This window comes from Tyto alba, unplaced genomic scaffold (genome assembly GCF_018691265.1).
Source record: "Tyto alba isolate M040663 unplaced genomic scaffold, T.alba_DEE_v4.0 Super-Scaffold_14, whole genome shotgun sequence".
Classification (NCBI taxonomy): domain Eukaryota; kingdom Metazoa; phylum Chordata; class Aves; order Strigiformes; family Tytonidae; genus Tyto; species Tyto alba.
In genome coordinates, this window is record NW_024881276.1 from 32679155 (window position 1) to 32695750 (window position 16596).

The 16596-nt window shown below is 39.3% G+C and overlaps 1 protein-coding gene and 1 long non-coding RNA gene across 6 annotated transcripts in view; both read left to right on the plus strand.

Moving 5' to 3' along the window:
• The window catches only part of LOC104363994 (amyloid beta precursor protein), a 220877-nt gene that overhangs the window by 48371 nt on the left and 155910 nt on the right, over nt 1–16596 (plus strand). The gene's annotated exons all lie outside the window — the stretch shown is intronic.
• Nucleotides 259–2461, plus strand: LOC116965679. The gene is made up of 2 exons (XR_004409550.2): nt 259–364; nt 828–2461. It is a non-coding gene; the product is annotated as an uncharacterized LOC116965679 (long non-coding RNA).

Below are 16596 nucleotides of genomic sequence, written 5' to 3' on the forward strand. Positions count from 1 at the left end.
CTGCTGCAGGTGCTTGAACAATATTGCATTAATGTAAATTGAGTGGTAACACCTGTGTATGTGCCAAAATCGTTAACGTGTTCTGAGTGCACTGACACTTCAAATCAAGCCATTGGTCAATCTGCAGTGCCAGCTGTTTCAGAAGGATATTGGAAAACCCCTTGCCATACAAGATTACTGGATAACTAGCCCCCTGAGGAAAGTTTCTTCCTAACAGCCCCTGGTGGGTGGTTATCTGTTGTCCTAAAACAGGTGGGGGATCTGCTGTGCCTGGATTTTGCTTTTTGTTGTTTTGTGGAAGAAACCAGGTACCTCCACCCACACATGTTCAAGCGCTGGAGTGGCACATTACTATTCTCGGAAGGTGCGTTTCAGAGGGCAGTCAGCTCCTTGTCTTGCTAAACAGTTTTCATAAAACCAATTTGGAACCTGCCCTTTGGCAAAGTTACGTGTTTTCAGAGTCACATGAATATGCAGAGTAGGAAGTTAATTTAGGTGTGCTCAGTTCCCTGTTTAAATGGAATGAGTGTTCAGATGGAAGATATTGGTATATGTTTTACTATATTAGCAATTTTGAACAGCTACTATGCTAAATTTTGTCTAGTAATTAGGAATGCATTATATGAGTTCCTTGAAGGACTGAAATTATTTTGCCATCTGTGCTGAACTCAAGTGTCCAAAATGAATTGTAAAAACAACACTCACAGCTGGCAAAAAAAAAATTTTGTTTAATGCATGTTTTTTCCCTACTTGATGTAATTTGGAGGTGCTCATTTCCATTTTAAGTATGCATGGAACTGTTTATCTTTTTTTTTTTTTCCTCCTAGACCAAACCAGAACTATAGTAAAACTAATTTGGGTCTGGATGTCCTGTGTATGGTTGGGCGGATGGAGTGTACACCTGAGCCTGGAGATCTAGCTGTGCCTTGGAATCAGCAGCTGGCTTGCTCTACAGTCTTTGGCTAGATGCTTAGAATAACTTTCAGATGTAGAGTGTATGTTGTTTTTTCAGGTGTTATACCTGGCAGCTCTGAAACTACATTGTGACTGCTTGCTTTCTTTTGTAAACTCATGATACATGGCCACTTCCCTTCTAAGCACTGAGATCCATGAATGTCTTGCACTGAATGTGTATTTCTTATAGAAGTCCTCCTCAGAAATAAAAAAAACAAATTATAAATGCAGGCTACTATGCTCTTAACTATATATTTGTGTTAAGTGGAACAGACAATAGTAAATTCAGATAACAGGTAATTCATTATAACTGTTGACAGAACAATGTTGACATGTCTGATCTCTAATCATAATACTTTCAAAAATGACCATCTTGTAATTTTCCCAAATCTTCTGTGTTTATGCCACGTGTTTAGGTAAGTTGGTGGTGAAACCCAAAGCCACTTCTTCACCAGATCCAGTACAAGCTGGAATGTAACCCTAATAATGCTTTGACATTAACTTACCCTACAACCCCCAGCTTCAAAGCAGTCCAAGTCCCCTGTTTTGTAGATGGGCCAAAAGGCCATCAAACCACTGCCCTGTCTTCATTTTTATTTGCTTGCTTGGCTCTCTACTGCCACCGTCTTCAATATTCCATGCTTGTTGCCCTGGGGCCCGTGCCAGGCAGAATCAGGCAGGACTGATGGCAGCAGGTCCCTCCCTCTCCAGTCTTTGTCCTTGTTGAGACATTCTGAAGATTTGTTAAAGGGTTTCCTGAACTGCCAGGGATGCTATTGATTTTAAAAAGGAAAAAAAATACTTTGTCCTTTTCTTCTGAGAAGAGAATTTAAGATGCGGTGAAAATGGTCTTGCTGCTTTGATAATGGTTTCTCTCCATGTTACCTTGTCATTTTCATCCTAATATGAATTGTTGTTTTTACCTAGGCTGCATAATGTGCTCTTCCTAGTTTCTCAAACCAAATAGCCACTGTATTGAAGAAGAAAATGAATTTTAAACCTGTACCACTCTAAATTCAGCAGCCTAAAAAGCCATACATTTTGCTCTGAGGAAAATAATCCATTTAATGAAACAGCATGAAAAACATACTGATTTTTGGCAGCACAGACTGTCCTTAAAAACAAATGACATTTTCAAGAGAAATGTGTGTTGATATATTCTGAAATGTGCAGAGTCATGCTTAAAAGTTTAGGTGAATGGTGTATTAGTATTCTTCACATGGATTATTGAGGTCTTTTGTTTTACTTAGCTTTTGGTCCTCAGCAAAAGTTGAATTAGTTCGCTCTGTCAGCCAGTGCTTAAATCTCATTTGCTTCAATGAAGGCTTAGATTTTGGAAATGCAGAGTCTACAACTGATGGTATATTTATCCTGTAGTTAAACCTTTATATGCTCACCGTATAACCTTGAGAAAGAAGGCTGGGCTTTTCAGCCCAGGCTGTAGTGTACCATTTAAATATATTTCAAATCAAGTGACTAATAAAACTTGGGAGCATATGTTGCAGTATAATGCCTGCCTTTCTTTTTTTTGATAATAAAAAGGTCCCCTCTCATTTTTTCCTGACACAGACCTTGTTTTGAATGTCTTAAAAATAAATGAAAAACATCAGGATCTCAGTATGTGGTTGCTTTTATGATGGATTTTTCAACTCCTTGTGAAGTACCATGTTTTTCTTGTGGAAGGAGGGTGCTTCTGCTTTGAGGCCAAGGGAGGAAAAAGGATGAAAATGGAAAAGGACTGTCTGCATAAGTGTATATTTAGGCAAATGTGTACTGCAGTGTTTAATGAAGCTGTGATGCTGCATTTTCCCCTAAATTAATTTTGAATTTTACAGCTACGATGGACTAGATGAATGGCTCAACTTAATTGGCAGGTTCCACCAGTGCAGTGTTTGTGCCAGGAATGTGATTGTTTCTTCTGTCCTCTACAGTACATGAATGCAATGGCTGTATGCAGGGTAGTCCTATTGCCCTTTTTGGTTCATAGTTGAATTAGCAGACAACTGTTCAGCATGTGATCATGATATCAAAAGACATTTAAATTGGAGATTTAAAAGAGAAGAAGAAAATGTTTTACATTATCAGCATGCTGTGCTCTGTGCTTGTGATTTGCTCCTTAAGGTTATGAAGGAGCTGCTAACCACGCTTGCACAAGTCTCTCTGCATGCCTGCAGAAGGGAGCGAAGCTTGACTGGCCCAGCTCTTGGCCTTATTGAAGCCCAAGAAAATTCTGAGGGCTGTGTAGCTAGCAATTGTTATGGTCTGTAGAGATGTTACCCCTCCTGCACCTGTGATGTTGCATGGAAGGTGTCCTGGTGGGTACAACACAGCAGACCTCTGCTGCTGTGTTTTTCCTTCTTACATACAGAGTTATCATAGTAAATTTTCTGCTATTTTCTTTACAGATGCATCTCCCAAATGTAAAACACTATGTAACTCTGAGATGGATGGGTAGCAGCTCTTCCTTTAATAAATAATATTATAAGCCTAAGTGATACTAGGCATAAAGTGTGATGATTACCTTAAGAAAAAAATCTATTATAAAGATACAGCTGTTACGTATCAACCCTTTTGAGGAGGAAGCGTCCATGCTAATCTACTTTGTTTTCCTCTATCTTTTCCAGACCATGCTTGCATGGACACTTCAGTCTGTCACAGATCTATCCCACTTCTGCTAAAGGTCATCCTGGCTCCTCTAACTCCTGGCAGTTTCAACTGTGATGGAGTTTTTATTCTTAGGGGGGATGTTTTCAGAGGTAGGTCAGTTCCTTGATCCAGCTTCTGTGCTAACACTGGCTTGTGGATAAGTGTTAGCAGTAAATGTTCAAGAGATGGAATAAGGCAAGAATCATGCCCCGGCAGCGTCAGACTTGTGCCCAGTTAAAGGCATTGAGACCCCAGCCCTAGCCCCTGCGAGTGCCTCTGCCGATGGATGGGTGCAAGTGTGACTCCTTGGGAATGGTGCTCCTGAGAGGCTACCTGCAGGATTTGGGTGTTTGCAGTGTTGAGGGGCTTTAGCTCTTTCTGGTCCTCACCAAGTCTCTGCATGACTGTGTATGTGTGAATAGGTAGTATGCTTTGTGGCGTTCTGTATTTTTTGAGTCATGCACATCCCTTATGGGTGGCTCTATAGTTTTCCTGTGCTAGATCTTACTGCTTTTTCTTGTGGTGGTAATGTTCTTCTGGGCGTTTTCTTCCTTCTTGGGGGATTGGGGGTAGCAGGTTCCTATTTTCCCGTTCGTATTTTTTTTTCCCATTTCACCCTTGTCCATCTACTTTGAAATATATGGAAATCAGAAATACTGACTACAGATGTGTTTATTTCAGTGTAACAGTGCATATGAAGCTTATTAGTCGCAGACAGGGAGCTGATCTGTCTTGATCGGTAGCACAAAATAGGTTCATGTTCAGAAGTCTGTCTTTGCAAGTACAAGGGCATTACCCGCATATTTTCAGTTGTCAGTTCTGCAGGCAAAAATAAAAAAGGGAAAGACAGTTTCTCTTGCTCTGTAGCTTTGAAGCTGTCAGGAAGGTGATGCTTGCTTGAATTCATAGTAGGACAATGCCCCAAGGTTAGATGGGGAAAATATTTCTTGGTTTCTGGGACATTTCATTTTTTCACAAGCAGTTTATTACCACTGCTTTCTAATTCGTACGGCAGCATTATCCAGTTAGCATTTATCCAATTAAAACTATTATGTAGTACTGTCCTGAGTGCCTGCTTTAATCTTCCAAATAGTGTATACCTCTCACTAATAACAAAAATCCCACTGATAATCTGTTTTTATAGATGTGTGCTTCTTACAGAACATTGTTCTAGATGGTAGTGTATTCGTTATAATCTATAATCGTGGAGACATTTCTGAATATCTGGCCAATTATTGATGGCTTTATCCACATTTTTCCTTTATATACATATAGCATATTTTTTTTTAAGAATTTTAACAGAATGTTAGCTGATTTTGTTCCTTGTTTTGTGTCGTTTGGGTTTTTATTATTTTGTTGTGTGGTGGTTTTTTGTTTTTTTTTTTTTTTTTTTTTTTTTTTTTTACTTGGGTAGGGTGAGATTTTTCACTGAAATGGTATTGCAAATTGCTAATGAAGGTTTGAAAGGATTTTAGATTTTTATGTTTTTTTTTTCAGAGCTCTTGAGGCATCTGGCTTAATGTTGAAACTGAAAAGAGAGCATTGGATTTATGGTTCCTAAGACTATTCCAAATTGTTACGAGGCCTTAGGGTGAATCCTTGCTAGGGAAAGTAAAATTGTCCTTTTAGCTATGACAGCAACTTCTACTGGAAAGACCTTGTGTAGTGATTAAAAGATATATCACAACATCTGTTAAGAACATCAGCTTTGTATTTTGTGGGTGTGGATAGCTGTTGCATTTATTAGTACAAAAATAATAAAATTACTTGTAAAATAATGACAATACCATGTTTAAATTTTTTCTTCTGCCTGGGTGTGAATATTGAAACATGGATACTGTTAATCTAGACATGAGAAAATACAATTGGATTGAAAATTTTTTCTTGCCAGCATAGTTTCTCTTTCTATAACTGCCATTGTAGGTCAAAAACACTGACCACATGGAAATTTAATGATACACAGGATGTCCAATTCCAACTATTTGAAGAAACCACACAATGTTTCCTTAAGAATATAAACCAGTGCAGTTTAATTTACTTCATTCTTATCTTAGGTCATATGTCTTCTTGAAGAACGGTGATAATTAAGTGTTTATAATAATTTCCTCCATTCATTACTCACTTCTTCCACTTGGCCTGGGAAGACACCTTTGCCAAAGAGTTGTGGTCAATAAATGGCTTCTCTGTAAATTCAGCTTCTGAGTTGCACATGGGAAGCAATCATGTTTTGAGGCAGTATCAAGATCCTTTGGAATTTTTTTGCTTTTCCTGGTTTGAGCCAATTACAGACTTTAAATTAAAATTGAAATATTCTATTTTGATGAGTATTTCTTTAAACATCTGTGAAGTGTTGCAGCTAACTTTACTTGTCCAAGTTCCCACACAGCTTGACAAGTATGTATACTCCATCTAAGAAGAAAAAAAAAAAATCAGAAGGGAGCATCCAAGAAGCAGGAATTACATTTATGCTTCTAAACAAGGATGCTAAGGGGATTTGATAAGACTGGTCTTATTAAAGATAAACTTGTAATACCGTGTAAATTAACATGTGTATACTTTTTAGTGCTTTAGAGGGGATTGTCATAGAAACTCTAATTTTTAGGTATTGCTGAGAACACATAGGTGTATATGCTAATGGGCAATTACTTGCTGAAGTCTAGAAGATGGATTTTAAGATTTTTGGTGGTGGTACACATCAGAGCCGCTTTATTGAGCAGCAATGTGATGTGTTCCTATCACAGTTTCATTCTTCTACCCCAGGTGTTTCATACAAAAGCACTGGTTGGGTTTGGAGTTTGGAGCAACACGGAGGACCAAGAAATCTCCCGTATTCAGCCAGCTTTGAAGTTCCTGAAAGTATGCAAAAGTGGAGGACACTCAGCTTCAGCATCTTGAGCTGTTGTGGCTCAAGGTCTGTAGCAAGAACAGTTTCCTATGAGACGGTCAGATTGTATGAGCTAATTTTAGAGTTTCTTACCAAACTAACAGGAGTGCTGCTGCAGAGTGGTTTAGCAGAAGTGTTGAGCTTAAGTGGTGCATGCTGTTGCAGAAAGAGTCAGGTTTTTTTCCCCTCTTCCTCCTCATTTCTCCTCTGCCAGATTTTAGCATATGTCTGATCTTGCAGTGAGGAAATTTAGGGAACTGAACTGGCACAAAGCTAACCCTCACAAACAAACAGAAAAAAGAATCAGTTTTCTCTCTCTGACCCAGCACACCAAGGGTCCCAGTGCTAATGTGTGGGGGAGGTGTAAGGGGAGGGCTCGACTTTCCCTTTTTATGACAGCTGACCAAGAGGATGGCTTTGCTGTGGTGTTTGAACAGTCTGTGAAGGAGGAGCTTTTTAGATATTTCTGAAGGCACTATATATATTTCTGCCTCATGGTCCTATGTGTCTTTAGAAGAACACATCTAATTAATACCTGAATTTCCCCAGCAAGTTTTCTGTAGCTATAGACAGCATGAATGATTTAAATAGGAAAAAAAAAAAAAAAAGTGGATGTTATTAGGTCTAGAAGGCAGATGTCAAATCAAGCTTATAATGAAGAGCAGGCCACATGTTAATCAGAGATGCAAATGTGGCTCCATGGTTTAATTTTGGGCAGCAGTAGGAACATAAGTGAGAGCAAATAGATTCAAAATACCAGAATCTGTGCAGAAAAGGAGAGAAAAGAAGGCAGGTGTAAATAAAGAAATATGAACCAGGCTGGTATTTTTAGTCAGGATGGTGAGAGCAGGAAGGACAGAGAAGAATTGACAGATGAATGAAAGACTGAGAGATTTGTTGTAATACAGTATCTTTGTAGAGGTTATCCGATCTGAAATCCAGTTTTCCATGTTAATTTGCTAAACTCTTCTTCCACAGGCCTGCCATAAGTATTTTGAGAAAAAGGGTATGGACCCTCCATCTCAAGTGTAGAGTCCCAGCTGCTGCTGGTTTTGCTGCTGGTTTTGCTTCTGCCAGGGTTTTGCAGCTGGAGGTGAAGGCTGTGTTCAGGAGCATCAGTCTCACATGCTGTTTTCTAAGATTAGAGTTCTTTGTTGCTTTTGTTTAGCAAATGAAAATCCTGCCTTAAGCATAATGCAGACTTGATATTTGCAAATTGATGGGATGTATTCATCACATTGTGTAGCCCTGTCATAGAATTTCTTGTGGGAGAAGCACTGGGCTGTCTTATGGGGTGTTAGTCAGCCTGGCAGTTGTCACAGGGCTGCAGCAATAGATCGGTGCAAAACTGCTCACACTGCTGGGAGTTTGATACAGAATTATTTGAAGTCTGTGCAAATGCTTACATTGACTTTGCTGCTCAGTCTTTGGAAAAGGAACTTGTCTAGTTTAATGTCTTACTTTCATGAGTACTTAAGAAACCTTCTCTCTGAAACAATTACCCTGCTAAACAGCAGAAACTGCTAAGCCACAGTGTGCACTAATAAAGTAGATTGCATCATAACATAATCCTGAAGATAAGAGCATTTAAAGCTTTGATCTGCTTTTTTCATTTCTGAAAGTTTCAACAGAAGCGTAGGTGCAGTTCTGCAAGGTGAGAAGTAATCTTTTTCCCAGGATGAGCCAAGGCAGTATGGAGTGTTAAGGATTTTTTTTTTTGTTTTTTCTTTCTTCATCAGTTTGAAAATTCTTTCCATTAAATATTTCTTGATTGGAATGGTCAAACTTGATTTATGTATTTTTACTTACGTCAATTCAGTGACCTTAGTTCCTGTTGGAAAAAGAGTGCTAAAGATAGTTTTCAATTAAGTGTATTGTGTGCCAGTCTTACTGTAAAACAAGAGACATATGATAAAATATCATACTTACTTTAATATTAAAAATTCTTTCTGGATTTTGAGGAATTGGCAATTTGGAGGATCATACAAGAACAAAAATTATTTGCTTGTGTTACTGCCACCTGAGTTGCAATTAACATGACTCCAAATGTACCTGTTTGTGTAGCAATTAATACAAGAAATACATTTTTTTTTTTTTCTACTAAGCTACTGTTCATGATGCCAGTCTGTTAAATACTGTTATAATATTTTTGATGATGAAGGGCAAGTCAGTTTGATGTCAAAAGTTGAGTTAGATAGTACTTGTCAAATAGTACTTGAAGCCCCTTTCTAGTTACTCTTTCCTTGACACCTTTGCTGGGCTTAGCTGCACAGAATGTCCTGTTCTTGAGGTACTCTGAGCTTTTTTAGTTAGAGGAAGCCATAACAATTGCATGTTAATTAGTTGCCTCAAGCAGCTGGTTAATTTGGGAACTGTACAAAGTGAGCAAGAAGAAAGGACAGTAGACTCTGGTAGACTTCATTAACACTTTTTGTCAGTCAACTTACTCAGTATGTGGTGTCCTCTTCTGGTTCTGGGCATTCATAGCTTCTGTTTTCTTAACTTCAGAATCGGAAATGTTAATCTACGTTCTGCATCATAGTAAAACAACTATTTATTTTTTTTTTTTTCCCTCCTTTCCCTGCCAGCAGTAAAACTAAAGTAACTGGTGGTTTTCATATACCGTTTCATCTGTGAAAGGTGGTTGTGTACCTGCCTGGTAGGCTGTGTTAGAGGAACCTGCTCTTCATCTGTACAAAGAGCACTGATGTCCAGCACAGGAATAACTGAATGCTCAGTCAGGAAGAGATCTGATGCTACACATCAAACCTGCTCCCTCAGTTGGCTTTTTTTAAAGAGTATTCAACCAGGGTCACATTGTTTTTCCAGATTTTTAATGTTATCATACTGTTAGCCCAGCATATCTTAAAAATAACAATCATCAAGACAGGAAACCAACTCGAGAGTGCCAGCAGTCAGGAATGTCTGAATTTGCAGTCTGAAGCCTGGGTCTTGTTAACACAGTAGCGAATTTTCTATGTTCATGTCTCTGTATTTCTTTGGAGATTGTGCCTCAGTGAGAATGGGGTCCAAGCTTCAATAGAAATGAAATCCTATTGCCTACCTCGTTGTCTTCCTCTTCAGGAGCAAAATATTCTACAAGCTTGAGTTGTTTGAAGTTCAGAACTGTGGAGTGAAGTTGGTGCAAAGCTATTAAAAATGGTAGAAGTGTTTACCTATTCCCCGCCATGTACTTGGAGATAGTAAAAACAGGTTTTGTATCATGTTTTGGAACCACTTTGCTGAGCTAGTGTGGTTCAGATTTCAAGTAGCAGAGCAGTTCACCCAGGATAGGAATCAGAGCTTGGCAAGTGGCTGTGTCATGTTGTCAGCACCCTGTTAATGCTGTAACTTGTGTTAAGTAGACATAATTTTTTTATTTCATGTTGAAAGCCTGATTCATACGGTGTGAGGACTGAAAATGTATGGTCATACTTGCCCTTTTGACCCTGTGACAGTATGTGGCCGAGATGGGTGCTCTTTGCTCTTGGCCTGGGTGTTCGTCTATCGTGTGAGCGGGTTGGGAGATCCGCTGGTGAGCCGCATGGTGCAGAGGGGCATGTGCATGGGCATGTGCAAGCTGTGCAGTGTTTTCGATTGAAAAGCTAATGCAGGATCACAGTCCTGCTTATTCTGTCCTTCAATATTCAGGATCAACACATTTTAGAAGGTTCATAATCAAGTTGGACTTTTGAAGTTTATTCTAATGGTCCATTTGCTCACAGCATGCCTTTGAGCACTTGGAAACGCACATCCTGTTTCTGCTTATTCTGAGAGTAAGGTCTTACATACATTGGTGTGGAAGTTTTGTTGGATATTATTGGACTTAATGTTATGCCACAACAGTGTGGTTCTCTAGGGATTAACATCACTGTGGTCAATTGAGTCATTGGGAGCAAATTGAAGTGATTCTGGTTTCTCCATTTGGCAACCATCCTAATCCTTTTGAGATTGTTCTTTTGTGTGTGGGGGGGGGGGGGGGGGGGGGGGGAAGGCTTTTCATTTTTCTGGCTTTTTTGAATTGGTGGATTCAGTCTTCCTTTTAGAGAAGTTGGTGTCAGGGTTCCCATTGACTTCAGTGGAGCATGCAGTACAAGGCCTCAAAAAACATTTTGCCATCTGTGTGGGAACAGACTGCAGGAGGAAGGAGGCTGGCAAGAAATTGTTTAGCTTCTTTTTCTGTGGGGGATGGAGTGCTAAGACAGTTTGTTCCTTGGTCTGCACACTTCTGAGCTGCTTCTGTTAAACGTACAGATGCCTATGGACAGCCCAATGACTGGGAACTTCATGCACATCTAGATTGGATGCTTATATACCTATTTATGAGCAGCTTCTGTCAGAACCTTTCTCCTTCTCGTGTCTACAAGGTTCAATAGCTACCTTTGCAGCAATATTCATTCCCTGTAAGTGAAAAAGTTACTCAGGCTCTGGCCCCTAGCCTCTCCTGTGCTGTGTGGGCAACTTGGAGCCTGTGAGTAGTGGAGCTTGTTGAGAATGTGCAGTGGTGGAGCATGGGGCTGTGAGCTCCACCTCGTGTTCTCACTGTCGGAAAGTAAACCAAGCCAGGTGAGTCTGCTGTGGTAATGCAGCTACAGAGGGGGATTTTCTGCTTCATGGGTTTTTACTCTGAAAAAACAGTAATAAGATGCTACGATTTTACTAAAAAGAGAGCAGTGTTACATGGCTGAATTGCCCTGGGAGACACTGCATGTGTCCTGTTTCAGACCCAGGACTAACCCAATCTGCCACTACAGGTGTTGTGCCTGTGCATGTGTACAGTCCGGCAGGCTTCAAAGTCTGTTGTAGAAAAAGGATGGTAGAGCTTTCCTTTATAGTAAAGCACAGATGATGTTGCCCACTTCATTTCTTGCTTTGCTTTCCAACTGGCAGTCATCCTGCAAACTCCAGGGCACAGCTTCATCTTCAGGATCTTTGTCAGAAAGCCTTTCTTCTCAAAAGGGGAGGTGGCTGGGAGGTCCTCCTTTTAAATATTCACATGGACATCATTAACAAGGTCAGGATGATGACTTATTTCTTTAGCAGATACAGTATTTAGCAGAGAATTGGGATTATCTGGGTTTCTAGTCCAATTTAGCAACTGGAAATGAAGGCACCAACCAGTTTACTAAAGTAAGCCAGAATTTTTACATCTCTCTTGGACAAATTTCCAAGCTTTATTGCAAAGACACTTGCAGGTGGCAGTCATTACAGACCTCTCCATCCCCTTCTTCTCTTCTCCAGTCACCCTGGGGATTTGAAATGTCATGAAGCAGAATTAGAGAAACAAGAAGTGCAATTTATGAGTAAAAGTCAATTCTAAGGGATCTGGGAGAGCAGTAATACTTTTAATGGTTAATGAAGAGTTATTAATATCCTTAGCTTTCAGTAATGCTCTGTGAGCATCATCAGAGACGTGAGCCATATGATGTGAGATGAGTTCCATATAAAGCAGAATTTGCACTGTGTATGTACGAGTACAGATTTCCTTCTTCGTGTGTCCTGCTGAGTCCTCAACTGCCCGGTGCTTGCACTGCCCTTTACTGACATCCCACCCCCTTTTTTTTTCCCCAACATGGAAATGTGAAGCAGATTTCTGCGGAAGGCCCAGCAATGTTTATAATGCATAGGTTTATTCTTCTTTTACAAAGTTCTCTATTAGTTTGGAAGAGAATTGTGAAAACACACGCTTTTTAATACAGTTTCTGAGCGTTTCATTGGTTTGGCTTTGTTTTTCTGTTTTTCCTGACTGAAAAGAAGCTGATTCTGTGGGAGTTCTCAAAAGACAGCAGTAATTGAAGGGGGCTGGGGAAGGAGGAAAGAAGGAGAAAAAAAAAAATGATTATTTGAAAATATCCTTACTTCAAAGCTGGATACATGAAGCAAGTGAAACCATTGTGTAAGTTTTCTGGTTTTCTAAAGTATAGTGTCTGAATTCCCAGAATGTTTCCATTAGTTTGTTTCTCAGTGAATTTTTTAAGGGGTGCAGGGGCCATATCTTTCCACAAACATTTGTATCATAAGGGGTTTTCTGCATCTGAAAATAATTTCAGATTAAAGTATAATGCAAGTTTAAAATGAAATTCTGAATGAGTGCATGTGGTTCTAATCAGGCTGAAGTACATTTGTTCAGTTTCTTCAACTTGCAGACTGCAGTACTGGAATTTATAGTCTCTGTTTTGGAGCATTGTTATTTTATAGTCCCCTATTTGAAACACAGACACATATGAAACCTAAAAGACTGAATGAACTTCTGTCTTGGTAGTGGCTCCAAATTGCAGTTCCCTTGAGTAGATAGGGCTTCAGAAAATGCTTAGTGATAGGTTCTATAGATGACCTTGGACACTGAACTTCATTTAATCTGAGATACGGTTAATATTGGTAATGAAGTAAGAAATGCCTGATTTGTCTTCAGTCATGTATTCTCCAGGTTACTGTACTAAGAGGGCAATTTGAAGGCAGAATAGCTATATCTGTTCGAGACGGGGTGAGGCAGTTCTGATTACTCTGGACCAAATGTTTTGAGAAAGAACTTAGAGAAAAACCACTAATTTATAAATACTTGTGAAGAAAGATATGATTTCTTTAGGAAGAAAACTTTTATCCTATTTTTTTACTAATATTAAATATTCTGTGTTTGTATTTTAAAGCTATAGTCTATATAACGCATATATGATGTATAAGAGTAAGAATTATTAAAAAACCTTGCTGCTTGATGTAAAAGAAAAAAATGCAGTGTCATCTTGGAGCTACTCAGGTAATTACTGATCATGTTTTAAAGGACTATGACATTTAAATATAAAAGACTGAATACACATTCCTGTGCTGTTCACAAACAAAGAAATGTTACTGGTCTGAATGTTTTCTGCAGATGTGCTCCCTATAGCTTTGTTCCTCATGTTCAACTTCTGATTTTTATTTATTTTTTTAAGTCAAGTTGTATTTTAGAACATGAGGTAGTCTGTTTCTAACTTGCAAATTTCCCAGTCTTTTTGTGTATTCCTTTCACTACAAGACTGAACTATGCACGTTTTTACTGTATTCTGGATGATGGAGTACAACCACTGTTTCGGAATATGACCTTATATTACCACTTCACATTCTTGGTACTAGAGCCTGAAGTTGATTTCATGAAAAGGGAAATCACAGCTGCATTTGTCTCTCAGGGCTTGCATACAACTGAATCTAGGCTCTTAGATTAATAAATTACCCTTTGGCTAGTTCCACAGTAAACTCAAGAATGCATAAATTAATTAGATTGTTAAAAATGAGTTTCCAGGCCTGTTACTTTGTGACAGTTCTTGCATGGCCCTGAGGACAATTTTGACATAAAGTAGGTCATTTCGTAATCAGTGGAACTTGGAAATAGTTGAATAGAGAACAATTGTATTTTTTCAAATATATTTTCATAGATTTTATGCTACTGCTTATGTGTGTTTTGTACTGTGATCTGCTTAACAAACATAACTAGCAACTCAGTTATAGTCACATATGGTCCCGTTTGAGAGAAGGGTGGGAGGTTTCTTTAGGTGAAGCTTGTGAAACTAGTTCAGGTAGGTAATTTGATGTATAATGTGTGTTATAGCCCATTTATATTGATGATTTCTTTCGAAACCTGGGAAAAAGGGAATTGTAATCTTTCCAGATGTAGTGATTTTCACAAAGCTATTAAATTGCTTAATTTCATGCCTTCAGAATGGTACCCCATCTTTGAGCAGAAATGGCTGGCACAAAATCTGGTGCCTCTCCAGCTGGCCCTTTTTTGAAATGTGTCATACTTGAGATGAAGTACAGTGTTTAGTCTTCATCATGATAATACAACAAGAAGAAAGGTCAGATTTTATTGTTTGGTTGTTGTTTTGTTGCTTGTTTGTTGGTGTGGGTTTTTGTTGTTTTGTTTTGGTTTTGATTGTTTTTTGTTTTTCTTTTAATGTTTGCCTTTTAAAAAGAATAGTCCTACTAAGGACTGATCCTGAAGATCCAGGTCAGGGAGGTGAGCCTTTATTGCAGCCCCTTGGATGCTGGTACTGTAGCCAACACAGTTTCATTTAAACACCCTCTTTGTGTATTAGTTGTCTTATACAGATCACTGACATTTCGTATATTGATGTGATCAAGGAAGGAGCTGCTGTCAGGAACACACCGTGCCTCACCTTCCTCCCACTGATGTGTGCTGTCAGAAGGATAGCAGCCTGCAGGAGGATCTGGAAAACTAGACTCAGGCTCCCTAGCTGCTTACACTGTCCCTTGATATGGTGACACAGTGCTTCAGGCAACACTTAAAGAGAGAATGGGGTGGATGAAATCTTGTATCTTGCCTAGAGGAGGAGATTTAAAAAAAAAAAAGTAACTACTGGCTGCTTGCTTTTTCCCCCTCTTGATAGGACAGTAGTCCTTACCTTTTGTACATGATATGTTACTTTGAAAAAAAAGTCAAAACACCCAACCCCGAAACTGTTAATTGCTTCTGGTGATGCTGTAAAGTAACAGGCAGATCTAGTCTCATCTGTGTGTGTACTCGAGCAGAGTAAAACTGTGAATGGATTTACGGTGGCATGACCAAGTGGACTTTGTTGTCTCTCTGTGAATAAAAATTTCTGCCTACAGAGAAACAGAAAAGCTTTTTGCATTTAAACCAGTAAGTGCTTAAGGTGGACAGGGGAGCAGCTTAGAAGAGACTGTTAAGTCCAACCCTGTTTGCTCTGAGGTTTTACAGTATGAGCAGCTGGATATCCTCTGTAATTACACAAGAGAGACTTTAGAGACCTGCTGGGGTAAACAGAATTGGCAGGGCTAACATTTTTTTGTTTGGCTTTCTTACTGCATGCAAACATATTTGTGTTATAAAATCAAGGACTTAAAAGGCAGTGAGGAGAATGTGGTTGACCATGCAGCCTTATTTCTGCTTCCATAGGCTTTAATTAAGTCTGTGTTAATGCACGGAGACCTGTGTGTGAATTAGGATTGAGCAGGCTGTCTCACATCTGGCAGTTTTTCTGAATGCTTTAATTACAAGGTAAGTGGCAGTTGTCCATGAAATTCCAGATAAAAGCACATCACATTAGGAACTTTTAAGAGAAGACATCATGTACATATGAAGTTTCATGTGGGCAAACCAACCCAACTAGCCACTACATTAAAACCAGCTCATGCTTCTACCACTCTCAGTACCAAAACCACTTGAGATACTCTACCAGAGTTTTATATATACTCTGTTCACAGAGAAAATAAGTGCATGGGCTCATGACTAGGAGTGAAACCACAGCAACACCGGTTTCTTCTCCCTCTCTGCCCCCATCTCCTACCCCCCAGCTGTGGATAATGCCTAGAAGGTTCATCATCTACTCACACACACACACACCCCTGTTGTTTTGGGGTTTTTATGTTTTTTTTTTTTTTCTTTTCCATAGCATAGGATCACTAGCGAAGGAAACTAGTTTGAGTGTTGAAATATATGCTGCCTTTGCATGCTTGAAGGGAAAAATTAAGAGGTTTAAAACGCTTAGGAGAAGATGACAGAGCATTCGTCTCTTATCATGGGACTTAAGAGTCATAGGGTGTGCAGGCAGATTGGAAATGGGAACTAACAGGATGCCAGGATGAGTGGCTTGGAGAGGCAAGAGTTGGGGTGAAAGGAGTAGAAACTGTGGGTGAGTTGCATGGTAGGAAACTCTTGAACAGTAGCTCTGTGTGTAATAGTGAAGCAGCTGAGGTGTTGAAAGGCGGGGAGGGTGATTTTTCAGATGGGCTATATGAGAAACTCCTAGATGAGACTGAGCGTTGACTCGGATAGCTGGTGAGGCTGCAGCCATTGAAAACTGAAGGATGTTAGGGATGTGTGCTAGCTTATGTGGCTGAAGGGAAGTAGTGTTATGTCTTTGGAGACTTGTCCTCAGGGTTGAATTAAAAGAAACAATTCTCTGGCTAGTTTGAGAGGCACTCAGCCTGGCATTTTTTATTTACTCTAAGTAATTTGGTGTAGTTTTCCTTTTAAGAATTTGTTACTTCTATTTTCTTTTAAACTGCAGTGTTAAGAGGGTTCTCTTCTCCCAGGTGGCAGCTGGAAATTAGTTTAAATACCTGATATGTTAAAATGATTGTTACAACAGCAGATA